Here is a 4,249-nt window from a genome sequence, read left to right as displayed (position 1 = left end):
CCTGGTTCAGGTGATTCTCCTGCCCCAGTCATCCAAGTAGCTGGGACTACGGATCGGTTGCCACCACAACTAGCTGACTTTTGTATTGTTTTGTAGAGACAGGGTGTCGCCATGTTGCCCAGGCTGTCTTCCTCTTTTAAGAATCCTTGTGAAAACATTCGGTCTGCCTGGATATTACAGGATAATCTCCCTATTTTAAAAATCAGTTGATTAGCTGGGTGATGTGGCTCACACCTGTAATCTCAGCACTTTGGGAGGCTGAGGCAGGCGGATCACTTGAGGACAGGCGTTTGAGACCAGCCTGGCCAATATGGTGAAAATGTCTCTACTAAAAATGCAAAAATTAGCCGGGCATGGTGGCACATGCTTATCATCCCAGCTACTTGGGAGGTTGAGGCAGGAGAATCGATTGAACGGGAGGTGGAGGTTGTAGTGAGTTGAGATCCCGCCATTGCACTACAGCCTGGGCAACAAGAGTGAAATTTCATCTAAAAACAAATGGGCCAGGTGTGGTGCCTTACGCCTGTAATCCCAGCACTTTGGGAGGACAAGATGGGCAGATCATCTGAGGTCAGAAGTTTGAGACTAGCCTGGCCAACACGGTAAAACCCTATTTCTACTAAAAATACAAAAATTGGCCAGGCGTGGTAGCTTACACCTGTAGGGCTAGCTACTCTGGAGGCTGAGGCCCGAGAATTGCTTAAACCTGGGAGGTGGACGTTACAGTGAGTTGAGATCACACCACTGCACTCCAGCCTGGGCAACAGAGTGAGACTCGGTCTCAAACAAACAAAAAATTCAATGATAAACTCCTTACACAAAGACACATCTAAAATAAAGTGAAAACAAGGTTTGAAAAATTACCTTTTAAGAATGACTTAGTAGAGTGAAGTAGAGGTGAAGAGAAGTTGGATAATATGCACAAAAATACAATTTGATAGAAGGAATAAGTTCTAGTCCAATAGTATAGTAGGGAAATCATAGTTAACAACAATTTAGTGTATATCTCAAAATAGCTAGAGGAGAATTGTAACATTCCCAACACAAAGAAAAGATAAATGTTTCAGGTAATGGATATCCTCATTACCCTAACTTAATCATTACACATTGTACACATGTATCAAATATCACATGTACTCTCAAAATATGTGTAACTATAATATATCAATTTTTAAAAGACAGAAGAACAGGATTTAGGCCCAGTTTGAAATCCTTCAAGTGTCTAAGTTATTAAGGATCAGTTAATTATTACGTAGTGTATGTTTCTACTGTACAAAATACGAATAAAAAACTTTTCAAAACATTTTGTGCTTTGTTTGAGACAGGGTCTCATTATTTTTTATTTTTATTTTTTGACTGTCCTAAATTGTTTATTAGATATGAATTTTACAAACTTTACTTATATCAGTGGCAACGGTGGAGCTGAGAGTATCAAGTTTTCTTCAAGCTGCAAGACGAGACCCACCAATAGTGTGGTGGAACTTAAGGCCCTTTCCAAGGCCATGGCTCTTGCGGCCTGCAGATGTCAGCCCACGTGTCTCCCTGGGCTTGTAGACTGGTCGGTGATCCACTGGGTGTCAGGATTTCCTCTGATAGCTTTATGCAATGCATCAATGAGGATAACCTCAAAAAATTTGTATGTGGAATCTTCAACCCAGTAAGAATTCAGGACTTTTAGAGCCCCACAGTGGTGTCCAGCTTGCTCCTCTGCAATGGACTGAGGGTTCAGGCAAAGTTTTGCTGGTTAATACCATGATGTGCAGGCTTGCTATAAGTTGCACCCTTAGGAACTGGGTGTTTTTGGCCACCACTGCTCACACAAATCCTATATATAATGCAACCTAGCTTGGCCTTGTAGTTCAGTCGGCGCACTTTATGGGGCCAGGTGGACTGGGGAGCCCTGCCGAGAGCAGAGAGCTGGCAGTACTGCCATCAGCAGACCCTCAGAAGAAAGCGCATGAGATCAGACTGCTTCTCCCTCCATAGCTCCTGGTTGTACTTGGATGCACTCACTGTGGCTTACCTGATGGCTGCTGCCAGACAGAAAGGCAGAGTCTCCTCTTTTGCCCAAGCTGGAGTGCAGAGGTGTGATCATGGCTCACTGCAGCCTCGATCTCCTGGGCTCCAGCCTAAGTCTCCCGAGTAGCTGGGACTACAGGCATGCACCACCATGCCTGGCTAATTTTTGTATTTTTTGTAGAGACAGGGTCTCACTATGTTGTACAGGCTGGTCTCAAACTACTGGGCTCAAGCAGTCTTCTCTCCTTAGCCTCTCCACAGTGCTGGTATTACAGGCTTGAGCCACCACACCCAGTCAAAATATTTTCTGAAAGAAAACAAAATCAGAGGCCAGGCACGGTGGCTCACACCTGTAATCCCACACTTTGGGAGGCCGAGGCGGGCAGATCACTTGAGGTCAGGAGTTCCAGACCAGCCTGGCCAACATGGCGAAACCTTGTCTCTACTAAAAATATAAAAATTAGCTGGGTGTGGTGGCATGCATCTGTGGTTGCAGCTACTCAGGAGGCTGAGGTAAGAGAATCACTTGAACCTGGGAGGCAGAGGTTGCAGTGAGCCAAAATTGCACCACTGCACTCCAGTCTAGGTAACAGAGTGAGATTCTGTCCAAAAGAAAGAAAGAAAGCAAGAAAGCAAGCAAGAAAGCAAGAAAGAAAGAGAGAGAAAGAGAGAGAAGGAAGGAAGGAGGGAAGGAAGGAAGGAAGGAAGGAAGGAAGGAAGGAAGGAAGGAAGGGAGGGAAGGGAAGAGAAGAAAGGAAGGGAAGGAAGGAAGGAAGGGAAGGAAGGAGAGAAGGAAAGAAAGAGAAAAATAAAACAAAATCAGAAGAGCCAGACACCAAGAACCAAGCAAATAGCCCATAAAATACTTTTTAAAATAAAATATATATTTTTAAATTTGGTTAATGAATCAAGAAAAAGAAATAAAGGTCTTCTTTTTAAAGTTACAAAGGTAACTAATAGAATTTAATAATTAAATAATGGGAGAAAGAAAGCAGAGAAGTAGAGAATGTAAAGAGGTTAAATTGTCATACTCGTGTTGGGGAACTCACGGATGTTGTATATTTGTAGATCAACAAATAAAAGAATTGCCATTGCAGCCAACATCTGTGGGGAATTTTGGTGCAGCGTCCAGCCACTCCACTCCCAGTGACAGCTCCGAGTTCTGTCTGAATATCTACCCTTTCCCAACCCTGTTCCACATGGTCCGGGTGGAGTTGTCTCAAATTCAGCTTATCTGTTCCTGCCCAATGAGTCAACCACGTGGTTTAGAGAGCTTTAGCCTCTGGCCCAGGACTCTGTACCTGCAAAACCTTTTTTCCTTTTGCAGGAGACGTCCCTGTGAAATAGGGTGTGTTTAATACTAAGGGAAGCTCTGGGTACTGTTTTATTTCTGTGTTTATGGGTTTGATGTTCTTCTTCATTTATCAGAAGAAGGAATGGCGTCTTGCCTAGATGGGCCAGAGAAGGCCCTAGTCCTTACTATGGGAAAAGACTCCTGGTGGATGGGATGCGGGAAAGGAACAGGACGTTTGTTGTCAGCACCCTGTGGCAGACACTGCCCATATGCCATGCACAACCCCTTGGCATGCAGCCCTACACACTGAGCGCCGGTTACTGCAAACACCTCCAAGTCCTCCTCTGCCGGAAGGTTCTCTTTCTCCCTCTCTCTCTCCCCCTTCCTCCTCCCCGCCCCCACCCGCTCCTGAAGAGCAAGCTAGGCTGGCAAATAGGGCAAGCTGAACGTTCTCTATCAATGACAGATGAGGAGCTGTCGGGTTCACACTGCAGCTTTCCCGCCGCTCTGTTGGGAGAACTCTGAAGCATCTTCTACACCGTCTCCCAAGCTCTCCAGGAGGAGTGGGCTCCAGGTGCCCGCAGAGATAACTTGCTGATAACGCAGCTTTCTTTTTGCTTTTCTTTTCTTTTTTTCTTTTTCTTTTTTTCTTTTTTCTTTCTTTTTTTTTTTTTTTTTGAGACGGAGTCTCGCTCTGTCGCCCAGGCTGGAGTGCAGTGGCGCGATCTCGGCTAACTGCAAGCTCCGCCTCCTGGGTTCACGCCATTCTCCTGCCTCAGCCTCCCGAGTAGCTGGGACTACAGGCGCCCGCCACCACGCCCCGCTAGTTTTTTGTATTTTTAGTAGAGACGGGGTGTCACCGTGTTACCCAGGATGGTCTCGAGCTCCTGACCTCGTGATCCGTCCTCCTCGGCCTCCCAAAGTGCTGGGATTACA

At 45.7% G+C, this 4,249-nt stretch overlaps 1 pseudogene; it reads right to left on the bottom strand.

The window, feature by feature from the left end:
- Positions 1-1,399: 1,399 nt before the first annotated feature.
- Positions 1,400-3,111, bottom strand: LOC111546497 (annotated as a pseudogene).
- Between the last annotated feature and the right edge of the window lie 1,138 nt (positions 3,112-4,249).

The sequence above is a fragment of the Piliocolobus tephrosceles genome, chromosome 20, assembly GCF_002776525.5.
Source record: "Piliocolobus tephrosceles isolate RC106 chromosome 20, ASM277652v3, whole genome shotgun sequence".
Classification (NCBI taxonomy): domain Eukaryota; kingdom Metazoa; phylum Chordata; class Mammalia; order Primates; family Cercopithecidae; genus Piliocolobus; species Piliocolobus tephrosceles.
The sequence above is the reverse complement of the archived record's forward strand: the minus strand, read 5'-3'. Positions and strand labels throughout refer to the sequence as shown.